We start from the raw sequence: 16393 nt of genomic DNA, 5'->3' as shown, positions 1-16393 counted from the left end.
TATTCGGTGACGTTATATCGTCACTGTAGAATATGCATTTGATAGAAATAACTTTATACCGATTCTTAAAAAAAAGAAAAGAAAAAAAAAGAAATAATCGCAAGTATAATTGACAGAAAGATTTTTGTCATTCCGCATCAGCCGGGCTTTAATCTTTTTCTCCTCGTTCTGTACGTCGCACTCTGCCCGGAAGCAGCGAGTCGCATAACAGATTTGAAACGCGAGAGCCGGAATTTAAGATAATGCATTATCCCGGGTGCCGTCCTGGGATTAACGCATGTACGCATCTCGAGTCTGCCTTACACCCACGATACCTACACCCGATCCCGAAGAGGAGGCGCAGGCGACGTCAGTAGCGACGGCGGTGGCGGCGGCAGCACGCGCGACGGCGGCGGACACATCAATAATTACCCATGGCGGCGCGGGGTGGGCAAGACGCGGCGCAGGGCACTCGGCGGGAGGGAGGGTGGACGACGGAAGAGAGAAAGAGCACGAGGGGAAAGAGAGACAGAAAGGGGGATGAGGCGCTAGAGAGAACGGCGCAGAGAGGCGCGGGAAGTTGGAGAGAGGAGAGGGCTGGTGGAAGAAGAGGAGGTGGAGGAACGGAGGAGGTGGTGGAAGAGGTAGAGGAGGAGGAAAGAGGAGTCTCGGGTCAACCGGGGTCAAGTCGCGCCACCAGACGCAAGCCGCGCTACCACCCTTCTTCGACCCCTCGTCGCCCCTCATCCAAACGACCCTGCCACACTTCTCCCCTCGGCCACCCCGCGTTCGCTATCTCCTCTTCCTTCTACGCTTAGCTCCCACGCTGCCCTCCTACGCGCCCTATCCAAACCTCCGCCGCGCTTCTACCTTCGCTTCCTTCTAGCCGCAAGGGCTGCGGGAGGGGTAGCGGCTGGTTGGACGGGGTGGTCAACCACCCTCCGCGCGACGTTCGGCTCTCACGCACGCACCACAGCCCCGCGTCCGACGACATCTCCGCTGGTACGCTCGGTTCTAAGGACGGCTTTACGACGGCCTTACGCTGTATAAATTCGACCGGGCGATTCGATGGGAACGCCGTTCCTCTTTCTTTCCCGATGAGATTTTCTTCGTGAAGTATCGAGGATACAGCCGATATTTTTACTTGCGAGTATCTCGTCACGACGCATCTTATCTTTCAAATATTAGGAAATTTCAATATTTTTATTTCCGATGAGCGAGACTTATTCTTCTGTAACTATATAATCCGATTGTCGTTACGTTAATATATTTTTCTTGAGTCTTAAATGCAGTCCCGAGCGAAGACTGCACGCTGCTATAAAATTTCAAACTGAACCAAATACTGAAACATCATTATGAATAAAACTGAAGTTAATTTAAAGATAATCTTCAGTCTCGAGAAGGAGACAAAGAATTAGTTAAATCCCGGTTAACTTCAAAAACTAATATTTATACGGAATGATCCGCGCATGGAGAGCTAACGAATAAAAGAAGCTGCTCCCCTCGAGTTATCTCGCCGTATGCCGCGCAAAAAAAAAAGAAAAAAAAAAAAGGAACACCGAGTACTCTCGAAATAATTGTGTCAAGCGTTTCCGCTGAATTTCGTCGATGCGACGACGTTATCGTCCTTTATTTCGTTAGATAGACGTGGCGAGTCTCTTCGTTATTCTATCAAAATCCCCGGACGGTTCATCCGCTCTCATCCTCCTTCTGCCCGGCCCTCTAGGTAGGCGATATGTACCGTATATACGCGTGCACACAAGGGGATCGCGTTGATCTGTGTGCCGGTCTCACGCACGCAAGGCGGATACGTCCGCTGGAGTTTTTCGATTTTGCTCGCGCGGCACGTTGCCCGTAAACGGAATCTTCTCGGAGCTTTCACGAAGCTCTGCGTACGGACAACACACTATGTACCGAGGGCGAGAAATAAAATGCCCCACGTTTCTCGCTTTTTATCGTTCGTCCACTGTGGCCGGCCGAGCGTGTCCAGAATTCCTTCTACGTAACGTAAGTCAGTGATACCGTCGAGAATCGGACGATCCTTCGCGTCTTCGCGTCTGCCTTCCGGCATCGAAATTTTATTGTCTTTCCTTTCCTCTTCCTTTTTCCCCCCCTCCCCATCCCCCTGCGCCCCCTTGTTCTTTTATGTATTCTTTACTCCATTTTTCAACGATGCTGCTAATGTTACACACTTATTACCGGCGATATCGTAGCGTTTACAAACTCATTTCGCTTATAATCGGATATAATTCAGAGGATTAAGGACGAACGCGGTGATGGAGGATGGAAAGGATCGTTCCTCTCATCTTCACGGGTCGTTAGTGCGGCATCATTAGAAGTGAACTTTTGAATGCTAATTTTAGAATACTCGTGGTTTCTTATGTAGGGTCAGGAATACAGAGATTAAAATACAATATGTCTATTCGGAAAGGTATTGCCTCACGAAAAATACGGGCTCCGCAGAAAACTCGCGATTGAGACAATGCAAATACACTTATTCTATCGATACACATACATACGCACATATATATATATATATATAATATGTATATTATATATATATATATATATATATATATATATATATATATATATATATATATATATTTTGGCGTATTCCTGTGAGAATCATACATGTCCGGTCAATTACTCTCCGAACCGTCAAAGGCCCGAGCACGCGGACTTCGTGGAAGAGAAATGACATAATTACGATAATTGATCCAGAGCACTCGGGCCTTTGTCAACCTCCGGCGCGAGGTCGAGTTCTACCGACAAACGTGGAGTCGCGCACCCCCCTCGCGGTCTCGCTTGATCCGCGTAAACCCACCCTTCCGCCGTCAGCCTCTTTCTCCTCCTCTCCCTCGTCCCCCTTCAGGCCGACCGTTCCTCCGCCTCCTTGGGGACGACGGGCACGCACGACGTCGAATATCCGTCTGGCCGCCCAACTTTACTACGAGGGGCCGACTAACTGGAGGGGAAGACAGTCGACCGAAGCGCGGGAGAAACGGGGGGGCTTGAGGGACAGCCGAACCAGAGTTCGTTCACACCGGGCTGCCTCTCGTCAGACAACGGAGGGACGATAATATTCGGGATCGGGGCGTAAAACTTTGCCCCGGGAAAAAGAGATAATCGGTCGCTCAGAAATTGCTCGCCGAAGTCGCCGCCGCCGCCGCCGCCGCCGTCGACGTTGTCGTCATCGTTGTCCAATTCTTCGTCGTCACGATTTTACAATTCGTCGGGAACGAGTGAGATGGTTGAACGCGTCCCGCAATAAATCAGCCGTTTCGCGCGTTTACATCGTACGCTTTGCTGATTTGCACGCTAAAACGCCGTCACTTTTCACCAGCATTATACGCCGGGAAAAGAAAAGAGGGGAAAAAAAAAGAGCCAGAGATAACGAATACACAGTCTGTTATAAAACAGACTCTCTTTCCGTGTCTGTTGCAGTCTCAATTACTTGCGGTTAACTTTAGGAATTCAGTAGGTTATCTTTTACTCCGAATTTGATAAAAATCTATTATTATTGTGGTAATTAACATTTTAATTAATTATACTTTGTAAGTTTGTAATTAACAGCACAAATTTATTGCCGTTTATTCAAGAGATCTCCCTAGTCTCATTAATTACAAATATATATATATACATTTCCATTTAATTTAATTTAAAAATGCAAAGTAGTACCAAAGTTTTAAACAACATATCAATACGCCTTTAATTATTTCTAATGTTTTCTCGGCTAATACAAATCTGCGCACGGACGCATTGTTCTTCTACCACTCACTGTCGCTTTCCATAAAAGTTCCCTCTCATAGAATATTACCGTGCACGCCACTTTTTGTCCTTTCTTAAAATAAACGCTCGAACAAATTTTCCCTTACTTAAAGCTACTCTGTCCGTGAACGTGAACGTGAACGTGACGGAATATAATTATCACAACTTTGCGCGTGTTCCGTGCTGAAAACGGCTGCGTGTACAGAGCAATAACCGACGCGTTCGCGCGTCAACGCCACTTGTCTCTCGGGGGACGCGCTGGGACCCTCGAATTTTCGAGTGCTTCCGTCCGAGGGTAAACGCCGAGGGTTCCGCCGCACCGGCCCGGCCCCCTTTCACCTCCCCCCGAATTCGCACCACGCTATTTTCGGTTGTTCCGTGCACGTTACGGCGCGCAAATTAAAGCGGAGAAAGTGATTTGGCAGTCGGACGTGCATCGTTGCGTGGCGAGCGCTCGTTCGTCAGCAGCCTAACAATCGTCCCTTTTTTTTTTTTTACACATTTAATAGACCTTATATAGAGATTCCCCTCGCTCGAAGAGATTTTCTTTAAAATATTCCTCCGCAACTCGATATCCTCACTTTCCGCCTGATTTGCTTATTTCATCGCTCCTCTTTTTATACAATAATTTAAGGCCTGCTGGAGTATCGATATTTAGCGACTTATCCGTTCCCAACCATTCGACGTCTGCTTTTAATTTCCAATTATGATTGATTTGCAATCACGGAAGAAACACATTACTGCCGGATAACGTTTTAATCTTTGATTCCTTTTCTGTCGTTAAATAAAAAATCAACAGTTTTTTTTTTATCGGGGTGTTCGTAGTCTTATTGTTAGATATCTACGGTCTTATAGATGGACGGCGTAGTAGAGTTCGCGGTAACGGCAACGTACAGGCAGAACCGCGCCGCCGTCGCCGTATATCAAGACAGCGTCATAATCGACGTAAGCCGATATCTCTTGCCGACGCAAGTAGCGCTTTTATCCACCTACTTCTCTCCCGCGCGATGCAATAAAACAATCGATTCACTCGGTGCCGCTTCTTCTTCCTTCGCGGTGAGAGCGCGGGTTACCGCTGCTTCGACAGGTGGAGGGTAAGAAAGAGGAAGGAAACGTAGAAAAGTGTACGCGGTGAACGTCGAGGGTGCGAGCCGGGCATTGAAGGGAGGAAGGGGAGGGTGGAGAGCCGGCAGAGTATATCGCTGGTTGGTTTGGTGCACGGCATCGGGGGGTGGAGGGTCGAAGGGATGGCGACGGGTCGTTGCCCGAAAACGTGGTACTGTTATTGTCCCTCCTCTCGCCTCTTTCTCCCCGTTACTCCTAGCTCCGACTTCGGTGTACACGCGCTCTCGCATGTACGCACGCACGCACGTACGCACGCATGTGCCGCAAGCACACAAGAGGGAATCGTCAAGCGCGTGAACAAGCACCGACTGTGCTACGACGCACACGCATCGTTCACCTAACGACGCGTGCGAAATATTTCCGCGTGCGTTTACGCGGCGATAGAACACGCGCGTCTCTGTGTGCGAGACCCGGAAAAACTCTGACGGCGGGATCCCTCCGCGTTAAAACGAACGCGAAATTTTCGCGCGAACTTCGCCATTCAAATCGCGCGTTTTTGTCGGCGTTAATCAAGCTGATATAATTGCGCCGCTCCATAAAAAAAAAAGAAAAAGCCTCGCGCGCTTCGGGAAAGCATTTCTGCAGTAACACGCCTTTTTTTCCTTCCCGGGATATTAGCCGAGCGTAATCTAATTACGGAGTACGATGGATCATAAAAATAGGGAAACTAAAAGTAAGGTAATAATGTTGAAGCTAATCTCCGTCGAGGCTTCTTCAAGTGCGCGATGAGGTGTAGCGGGATAAGTTTCCGCTAATCACACTCGCAGGTACATTTGATTTTTGCAGCGCGAAGTAGAAATAAATTTGCGACGAATCTAGACGGGGAAACACGTCCGCGAAGATGCGTATATATGTGATTATCGACTACTCCTGGGCGCGCTCAATAGTCGGTAACGCGCGAACGGAAATTAAAGAACGAATCCGCCGTGAGACGCGATATGACGGGGGAAGGGGAGGGCAGAGGGAAAAAGAGAAAAAAAGAAGAAAAAAAAAAAAGAAATTGCTCGCACGAGCACGTACACTTGTATTTCCGAAAAACTTCCATTGCCAGCCGAGCCCAATCCCCGGCCGGTTCCACGGAGAAATGAGAAATATTTTACGTGCGCGGATGTATAATCGAAATTTCCGCGCTGGGCCGCATCAAATCTGGCTGTCGCGATCAATGGTTAACCAGGATCGTCGGCGCGGTGCGTAAAATTCCGTATCTGCATACTAAAATACGCGCGCGTTCGCTCGCCCGCTGAGCCGGGGCGTTCTCCATTTCTTTTTCCTCTCTGGGTTCCCTTTTTTTTTTCTTCCTCCCTCCCCCTCTCCCCGCCTTTCGGGGACCAATCTGCCGGAGCGTGGTAAGCCGCGCTCTCACCCCGCCCTCCACCCCCGTTACTTTTCGTTATTTCGCACCCTGGCGAAACGCGCCACCCACCTTAATCAGATCGTGAAATTAGACGCCCTTTCTAACACGCGAATAATATCATTCGTGACGGAAATGATATCCGCGAAGCTGAAGATGAGAAAAAGTCTCAAAATCGTGGTAGATAGATTTGCATAGGGTGTCCGACAATCGCGTTTCCTGTTAGTCACTTTCCATCAGTTTATTCTGTAACGTAAATGTTTTTGCGAATTAAGATAGATTAAAGCTACACTTTTAAAATATATCTTGAATATCCTATATAAAAAAATTGATGTTACACATGAATTAGCTAATTAATCGATTTTATCGTTGCCGTTTATTAAATTATATATATTTTTTTTTTTGTTACAGATCGACGCAGCTGCATCCACTGCTGTCAACAAAAGTGCCGTTATCGCCGATATTATTAATTATACAAACCGCAACCGGTTTGTCGGTCGTTCCGGGAGTTTCGTATAGTATTCGGCGTAATTTTTTGACGTGGCTTTATTTTAAACGCGAGTATCGGACAGGGACGCGCGAAAGTGATCGGTAATTATCGCGATTGTAAAATCATGGTCGGGGTGTTCGCGAGTGACTTGTGCGCGGAAGGATGACTCGACACACAAACTGAGAGGAGGAGCAGGCCCGGGACGGGTATCCTGCATCGGCGGAGCAACTTTTAGGTAAGCATACATTAAAAAAAAAATCTTTATTTAAAAAAAAACTTCTTTTTTTATTAATTTTATTAACTAATATACTGGCATGTCTACAATAATATGTTCTATTTTATGTTACAGTCACCGGCAGAGTTCTACAACTCCGCTGAAGCTCATGCAGATTGGTAAGTCGCATGATTTTTTTTTCGCAGTTTATAATTAGGGTCACTTAAAAAAAAGCGCGCGCATGGTTTCTTCTAGTATCTGAAAATTAAATAATGACGCAGATATGCGAGATATCTCGAACATCTTGATAAACTTTGGAAATAGGTTTCCCGTAGGAGAGAACAAAGAGGAAAGTTCATACAAATACCGCAAACGCTTAGAGTTCCCGAAGTAGAAAGCTTACAGGCGTGTTGCTCCATTCACAGTTGGTATTATTAACACAATCATTAAAAATTCAATTTAAAACAATTTTAATGCTTACGAACTATTTCTGTGCTCCATGAGGTTTATAAATCTAAAGTATTATTGATGCGTTCAAAAGATCTCTATATATATAGAGACAGAGAGAGAGTATTTAAAGACACTAAAATTTTAAGTTTATAAAAAGCGTAATAAAAAATAATCTTAGAGTCATATCGCATCAGATTTAGTTTCTTTAATCCGTCGCGCAAGAGAAAACAGTAATGCAATGTCATCCAGCGTTATGTAGAAAATGGAAAGGATTACAAGCACGCCGGAAGGGTGCGCAAGAGATATGGCGAAATAGGTACGGTAAAGGAGCATGCGGGAACGTGCGTAGAGAGTTGTACGTGAATTTGTCGCAAACGCCACCGTGGGGGTTATATGGCGAGCCACGATCGGCAACTGCGGCTGCACTTTGCATTGTCGGCGGAAAACAGGCGGGGAAGCCGAAGTTTACTGCCGCCGACGTGTCAATCCATACCGGGTTTTACGATCGGCTGCGTGAATTCCGCGCGCGGCCTTGCCGGCACCATCGTCGCCGTCGTCGTCGTAGTCGTTGTCGTCGTCGTCGCGGTGACTGTAGGATCTACAGTCTGCCATCCAGGCCAAGCTCGTTGCATCGTCAACGACAACAGATGCATTAGACTTTACGGCGGCTGGCTCGTTAACCCCCTCCGACCGATCCTCGCGCCACTCCGCTCCCTTTTCCATTGACGTTCTCGTTTCCGCCGCCACACCCCCTTCAGAAACGACCAGACTTTAGGCAGACGGCCGCACCTGGACCCGATCGTATACGCGCCCACCGCCGAGGATTTTCACGACCGTCTCGCACCACCCCCGTTCTCCTCCCCTTCCGTCCTTCGCGACGCCACAACCCGTCTGCGCTTACCCCCTGTGCTCGTGAAACATATTCACCGAGAGTAGAAATCCGCGGTGCAACAGACTAGGTCGTCGCGCGTCGCAACGACTTTACGATATAATACTTTGATTGTATTACAAACGAACTTTATTCGTTTGCATTCCGAAAGTGAATATGTCGTTGTTTTGTATTAAAGTTATTAGCTCGTATAGTCTCGTAAAGAGGAAGCGTACTAGTTTGTGAAAATTTGCGACGATAACTCGGATAAAAAAAAACACATACAAAAAAAAGAATAAAATTATTTAAAGAAATAAATTAATTTTATGAGATCAATATAATTTTAAAAATATCATGAATCTATTTTGGTTCGTTTTTTTTTTTTTACTTTTTGTAAGTAAAAAAGAAAAAATCACTTCGCTGCCGTCACATTTGTTCAAATTGCACTTGTATCATGCGCTTATGTGTTGTTATGAAATGCAGAGTTGCATGCCGCGAGCAGGAAGCGAGCGAAAAGGGCGGTGTAATAAATGTGCTTTAATGAAGCGTAATACACATGTGACACGAAAATACATTATTTCGGTAAAAATATTTTTACGCGAATGAAACAACACGGATAAGTACAAAAAGATAGCTATCTACCTTCCGTTACAATATCGTTATCGCATGCGCGCGTTGTAGTACGTACGCACAATTGTAAAATACAAGCGGAACGCGATCGAACGGCAAGAGATAAAATTATTTTAATCAAGTGTGAAAAAGCAAACGCTAATAAGCACTAATAATTATCGGATAAAAATTATTAAATATTGTAGAAACGGCGAGTTTCGTTTAATTTGCTTTTATTATGTAAAGCATACAATGCGTAAAAAATATGAAAAATAATTATGATAAAACAATATACCATTCCAGCAGCTTTTTAAAAAAGCAGTTTATTATTTTAACGCACGCACGCAATGAGTGCTTTCCATTTACGCGTATTATTTTCTCAAATACGAAAGTTCGGGATTTAACCACCTTCACACACACAAGTGTGCCAGAAAGTGGTTCGCTGAAGACCAGCAAAAAGCATCTCGACGCTTGTAATAAATCTACGCAAAAATGTTTCGTTTTATTTTTTATTCTCCCCCATAAAATTAATTTTTCTCTGAAAATACATAATCTTAATAATGCAGTGAATACGGCTCTCTCATTGTCAAACCGAATTAGTTATCGCACGATGTCCCGGAATTTAGAAAAGAATTTAAATAAGTTCAAAATTAATATATTATTAAAATTAAATTTCTACATCTTCTTTTTAAAATAAAAATAAGCATTTTTTGAAGTATAAAAAACTAAATGTAGTCTGTGTAAAAAAAAAAAAAAAGAAAAAGTCACGCGAGGGAAGAGAAAGCGAGGAAAGGGAAGGAAAGAGTTACATGTAAGCTCGTCGAAGGTGGCTCGTCAAAGACCGGTAAAAAGCGTGCTGGTCTTCGAGCGAAGAGCGACGATGGAGGCGCGTGGTTCCGTCGCGCCCGGAAATTGTTCGAGTCGCTCAAAGTAGCGGAAACGCTGCGAAAAACCTCGACAGGGGATGCGGAGGTGGGGTGGGCGCCGACCGATCCCTCGGGAACCCTGTGATTAGGCGGCCGGAAAAATGCGACCGACATTAATAGACCCCCTTTAAGGGGCACGACCTGGGATAGCCAGGCGCGTCTGTTTTTCCTCCGTCTTCCTGACTCCTAACAAATGCCAGGCTATCCCCGTCACGTTCTCCGCCCGATAGATTACCGCTTCTCTCTCTCTTCGCTGTTTCCTTCCTCCCCCCCCCTTCCCGCGCGAAGCTGGTGCATCACGAAAAATCGGTTATCGGCAGCAACCCCGTGAGCGGCATTACGAACACAATGGTTGAACGGATTTCGAGTTTAACTTGTGACGTGACCATCAATAGTTAACGCTAAATTTGACAATTTACCATACAAAATGCATTTCGATTCCTCACGGCCTGATACTCGTAAATACTTTCTCACTATCGAGGCAATTACTTTTCGGTCCCCTTGGCATCAAGAAACGAGATAATTATTTTATTGTTCTAAAAATATTTTTGTTACAATTTGCTATTCACTCGTTTAAGGAATCTGATATTTTCTTGCCGATTTGATGGTATCGCGTATACAGATCAGAATGTGACATCGATCTCGCCGGAAATAAACCTAAAATACAGCCTCTGATTATTAAATGCTTTTGCCGATAAATCGCGGAACGGACGCATCGCAAAGCATGGCTTCTATTTCCGAACGTTTTGACCCAAATTTTCGTCGTCGTGGATGTATGTATATGAGCCCGAACGAATATCGGATAACGGCGAGACTCGTTCTCGTGAATACGGCGAGTAATTAAATTTCCGCCGCGTGTATTAATCCAGTTACATCCAGCGGGCCGATGTGGCAGTAACGCTTGCGCGATTTTCGGCGAATCGCATGCGAGTATCAAACCGGTAACGATTTCTTATAATGTTTTTCTTCCGTCGGATCGATATTACCGCGATTATATTTGCAATGTGCGAACTTGCCAATTCATGACTTGTGCGCTCGATTAAAAAGTAAATCGAACACTATCAATGAAATATATTTAGCTTGTCAACTTATAGCGATCTGACGCGACACATTATAATTAATTTATTGTGGAATACCGTGCACGCTTATAAACTGGTGAAACTTTAACGATAGATAATGGTCAAATCGATCGTGAAATACGTTCGAGAATTAAATTTATGCAATATCTTATTCATTACTCTTCATTCATTATATTTGGGACAATCACGTTTATATATTATAATTAATATATGTAAAAATAAAAAAATTAACCTTATATAAATGCGTGATTCTTGATTTTAATGTAGATTGTCCTTTCTTAAATCTACTCGACCTATTATTAAAAAAAAAAATTAAAATAAAAAAAAAACGCGATTAAAAATTCAACACAAATGAGAATGCAAATAACTGCCATAATACAATTTATTCAATTAATTACTTAAAATTATCTATACAGCGTTTGAAGAAAGGATGAAAATTATATTCTAGTCAAACGTACAATTTCAGCTTAAACTTTACCATTTGCACAAAAGCCGAAATAAATTCATATACATGAAACGTGATAGTCCCTATATGTGACTTCGTCCTGTGATTAAAATATGAATATATAGGTGACGCGTTATGCGGTTAGTGGGAGAGGAATTAGAGCACCGTTAAGAGAACGGTGAGAAAGATAAGACGTCTGATCGTGAGGCAATCAGTTCTGTCGGCCGCACGGCATACGTAAGGGTCTGGCGCAACTCGCGGAAGGTACACGTACAGAAATTAAAGCCGAGCGATATTCCAGGGTTAAGGTTACCCTTGTCTTAACTAACGCCGGTTACGATTCTTCAACGTGGCGCGCGCTCTACGGCTCGAGGTTGCCGACCTCCGCCGACTCGCGTACACAACGCTACCTCTCTCCTCCTCTCATCTTTTTCTCCTTCTCTCTCCTTGCTCTCGCATCTAGCTGGGAGAGAGGCCGGTTGTTTACAGTCTTCTGGTATATCGCGTACCTCCGCGCACGCAAATTACAGTCAATTAAAGGGCCCCGCTCTTGCTATATCCACTGGCGGAGTACCCCGTGATATCGACCTCGCGAACCGGCAGCATCGTGCCCCCTTCGCAGCGCACGAGATACGGATGACCGGTACGTACGGGCGACCGGAGAACATTGTTTGCCGGAAATAAGTAAGCTATGACAACGTGCTTTCGAACAAAGAGATATCGTTGCAAAGAGTCCGCGAGATTCGGAAGCGGCGTGTAAAAGTAGCATAATATCGATCGCGAAGAACGCAGTTCGTCGAAAACTACGAGTCACATTCGGACGAAGAGCCGCAGATTTAATCACATTTTTTAAAAATTATCTCCTTAATTAAGTATGCGCACTTTGAGGTAAAAGACTTATGAAGATCGACTAAAGTCGAAAAACTAAATTGAAGGAAGAAACTTCCTATACGAGGTCAAATCCACAAAAAAAAAAAAGAAAAATTAAACGCACTTTGCTCATTGGAATTGTCCGTGGATTCTCTCTCGTCAAAGCGACGAAAGTGTGCGCGCGTATACTTGCGCGAGGTAACTCACGTCCGCGTGCTCCTCGCATCCAACACGTACGTAGAGACGTACTTACGTGCGGCGCGTGAGATAAGATAGCACGGTACGGTCGCGCAAGCGACGGGGGTGGCAAGGGGGAGAGGAGGGAATATAATTGCGGAGGGCAAACGGGATAAGGGGGAGGGAAGAGCGACGCGAACGTGGACGTGCACACGCACGTGTGCCCCGTTGTGCGAGCGACGGAGAGAGGCAGATGCGCGAGGAGATGTTCTCGCTGGGTCAGCACGGGGTCACGCTTGGAATCCAGAGCAAACTATCCCTACCTCCCTCCCCCCGCACTTTTTCTCTTCGTCTTCGGTTCCCTCTCTATTGCTCGTGCTCCTCTCGCTCAGTCAGCCGACCAGCTCGCCTACCTATCTCTACCTGCCTGCCTCCCCGAGTCCCTCTTCTACCTTCACCGTCGCCACCACCTTTTCTTCTTGCTCCCCTTTTTTTTTCTTTTTTTTGGTCGATGCCAAGTAAGAAGCTTATATACCATCGGACCTTCGTATAACCCTTCTTCCCCTGTTCCTCCGTTCCCCGTAACTTTGCCATCCCCCTCGGCAGTCCCGCTTCGTCTACGAGCTGGACGTGGTACCGTTTCGCTCTTTTTCTCTCTCTCTCTCTCTCTCTCTCTCAGTACAACTGCCACGTGAAGTCCACGTCTTCCGCGTCATTGCGGCCCGATCTTTCGTCGACGTCGACGAGATCACGACCGACCCGGACGTAAATCGAACCCCGGAACGGAGATTGGAGCGACGCAGATAAATAAATATCACCGGGCTGCCCGGATCGACTCTCCGGCTCAATCGTGGAGAATAATCGCTGCTAGAGGAGAGCATTCATCTTTTAATCCTCCTCGAGACCGAAAAGAGAAAACCGGGAGATTATAGGCGAAGTTCTAGCGGCAGATTAATTACATCATCTCATTACCGCTCCGGCATCCTCGAACCCGGCAAAAATTGATCTGATATCTTAATTTCATGCTGTTCTACTTTACGATACTTCACCACGTTTAATCGCTCTTAATAATACTTAATCGTGCTTCGCGAAGCACGCGATGATACACATCCCTCTTACATCGCGAGAGAGAAACTTTGCTATCGCGCGACGCGCACGCCCGCTCGATCTACCGCGTGCGCGGATTAACCTTTGCGATTTTTACCCAAGGACGATGTCAAACCGGGGGAGATTAATAGTCGGCGCGTTTGAAGGCGAAAGTTCGAGCCAGTCGGGCCTAAAGCCGCAGAGCGAAGCGTGTCGCGTAGCGCGACCGAGAGGCGCAATATCGGCGAAACGCGTTTACGCGCCACCACTTATATGGCAAATCGTTTCGTCTCAGCAGATACCTTTACGGGCGCAACGATCTCTCTATGGCTCCGCTTCGAGGCATTCGCGTTAGACACTTGATGCCCCTTTCCCTCCCCCCTTTTCCCGCCATCGAAAAGGATAACGGATAGAAAAAGAAGCAGCGTGTTGTATCGAAAATGCATCGTCATAGTCTTAGTAATGCCGTTACGACATAACGCGCCTATTAAAAGCAAAAGACGCGTAAGCTCCGACGAGAAGTTTTCCAACGCTTGACAGTTTCTAATGACAAGTTTACGAAATTCGTAACTTTAGGGGGTTGGGGAAAAAAATCGTTAAAAACCCTTTCGCTTGGTAAAAGTTCGATGAGAACGCCCGTGACAAATAAAATTCTGTCATGCGTGTATTCTCAATGTGCGCGCAAAAAAAAGAGAAAAAAAAGTTAGTCTTAAGCACGAGCTAAGCCTTTAAATTGCCGACGAAAGCGAATCTCCATTTAGTCGTGTTCGATTGGATATTCTCTCGGTCTATAATTCTTCCGCGCATAATTCCTGTTGCAATAAATCTGAGCGTTCCAAGATTAGAAGCGACTGCATGCTGAATATCATGAATAAAATCGCGCAAAAAAAAAAAGAAAAAAAATATCCATTCTTCGCCTTTCGATTTTAATTTTTGTCGGGAATATGTAGAAATTAAAATTATTAATTAAAGTGATTTTTGAATGTAAACCCGATTATACGTTAAATAAAGTAACAGTCAGATTTTCCCTCGCCGATAAATCGTAATAACAAGATTAAATATTCAGAAAATAATTTTGAAATCGGACAGTATTACGTGGTCATTGGTGAAACATATGTTACATAATTAAGAGTAACAGAAGAATTACTAAAGAGAGAGAGAAAGAAAGGAGAAAAATTAATAATAAAATCCTGCACGAGACAGAAAAGCTCTCGATCGAGTATAACATAAACTCGTCTAATAATAAAAAAAAAAAAAAAAAAAAAAAAAACTGAATCGTAAACCGATTTATCAATCACATTATAAGCCAAGCAACAAACGTCCGTAATAATTTCTAGTCATAACGCAAACAATAATTCCCCCGTAAAGACGGCGCTGATCAATTATCAGGAAGCCGAAAGTTGCCCGGGCTTATTCTATTTGGTGCAGCCGTGAACTCTTATCGAGCGATCTCAAATGAATGGAGTCTCGCGGCGATAGGGCGCAGTGATCGTGTGCGCGCACGAGGCAATATCCGCCAGCCGTTAATTATAGCGACATATCCGCGCGGCGTGGCGCGACGCGGCGTTACACGCGTATGAAGTATTTCCATTTCCATGATTGGACCGACGACGATGTGAAATCGGCGGCGGCGGCGGCCGATGCGGCGACCAGGACAAGCGCTACAGATGCGGATCCGCGATTTCGAGAGCGGAGGGCGAAGAGAGGAAGAAAAGAAAGAATGAGAGAGATGAGAGTAGCGCGAAATATAGAGACGGAACGAGGGGGATTGAAAAAACAGAGAGAGAAGTGGGTGCCGAATGGGAGGTCGCGACGTGTTAGGGACCCGCCGCGTGTCAATTAAGTGGCTCTGACCGGTGAGATACGGAGGCTCCTTTCCGCACGGGATATGCATACGCCTCGGCTTCGAGCTCGACACGCCGCGCAACGACCACACGTGTGCACGCACGCAAAACACGGCGCGTATACAAAGATGCGTGCGGCCGCGACGCTTCGTCGGACGACTGTCCCTACATCCGTAAGAAAGCTGATAAATTTGCAGTTTATCGCTATTTAGTTAAAATTTGATCGAGTCCGCGGCGACTTATTTATCGAACAATTAAAAAAAAAAACAACGTGAACTTAAAGGTTTTTGATTAATTTTTCTTTCTTTATATCGTAGTAGGGTTCGATATATGTAGGTATAGGGTTCAATATACGTCTATATATGTACTTAGTCTCGTTTATTTGGTCCGCAACGCAACGTGCATGGTGGGCCAGCGATACACGAGCGAAGGTACACGCCACGCTTAGTGGTCCCGCTCATCTTCTTGCTCTTCTTCGTCTTCTTGTGTCCTATTACGAAAGCACGTCCTTCCCGACGAGCCTGTCTCTCTTTCTCTCTCTCTATCTCTCTCTTTCTACCGCGTGTCTTCGCTTTCTGACCCGGTATCTTCCCTTTCTCCGCGCGTGACACGAGACCTCGTTATGATGACCCCAGCTCGAAACGTTCACGGGGGCCCTATCTATCGCAATCGAGAACCGATTCTTGTTTACCTTCGGTCTCAATGACCGAGTCCGCACGAGCATATTATCCTCCCCCGCTTTTGTTCACCGTGGAATCCATTATTTTTTCAGCTTAGTAAACTCGTTGCTTTCGCAGGAACATTTTCCTCCGTACGATACTTAACGAGTATCCATTTCAGGATTTTTGTTTTTATCCACGTCTATTTATTTGTCGACTCGGTAATTGATACCTTCTAATCTACGGATACACATTTCTATCTTCCAACTTGCATAAATTACAACAAATTATTTTTTTTTTCCTCACTAATACAAAAAGAAAATAAAAAAAGAAAAATAAAGCAATTCTAGAAGTAGGTCGGGGATTTTATTAATAATAATATCTGCTTTTATTTTACAATAAAGCACGCCTCGAAAAACTTAGCGTAACGAATAGTTGTCGCGAAGTACC

At 45.3% G+C, this 16393-nt stretch overlaps 1 protein-coding gene across 1 annotated transcript in view; it reads left to right on the top strand.

Moving 5' to 3' along the window:
• The window catches only part of Mamo (zinc finger protein 628-like), a 207230-nt gene that overhangs the window by 14292 nt on the left and 176545 nt on the right, over nucleotides 1–16393 (top strand). The window contains exons 2-3 of the mRNA XM_070662583.1: nucleotides 6638–6951; nucleotides 7066–7109. The gene's annotated coding sequence lies outside the window, so the exon portion shown is untranslated. The remainder of the gene's footprint in view (nucleotides 1–6637; nucleotides 6952–7065; nucleotides 7110–16393) is intronic.

This window comes from Cardiocondyla obscurior, linkage group LG10, assembly GCF_019399895.1.
Source record: "Cardiocondyla obscurior isolate alpha-2009 linkage group LG10, Cobs3.1, whole genome shotgun sequence".
NCBI classification, from domain to species: Eukaryota; Metazoa; Arthropoda; class Insecta; order Hymenoptera; family Formicidae; genus Cardiocondyla; species Cardiocondyla obscurior.
The sequence above is the reverse complement of the archived record's forward strand: the minus strand, read 5'-3'. Positions and strand labels throughout refer to the sequence as shown.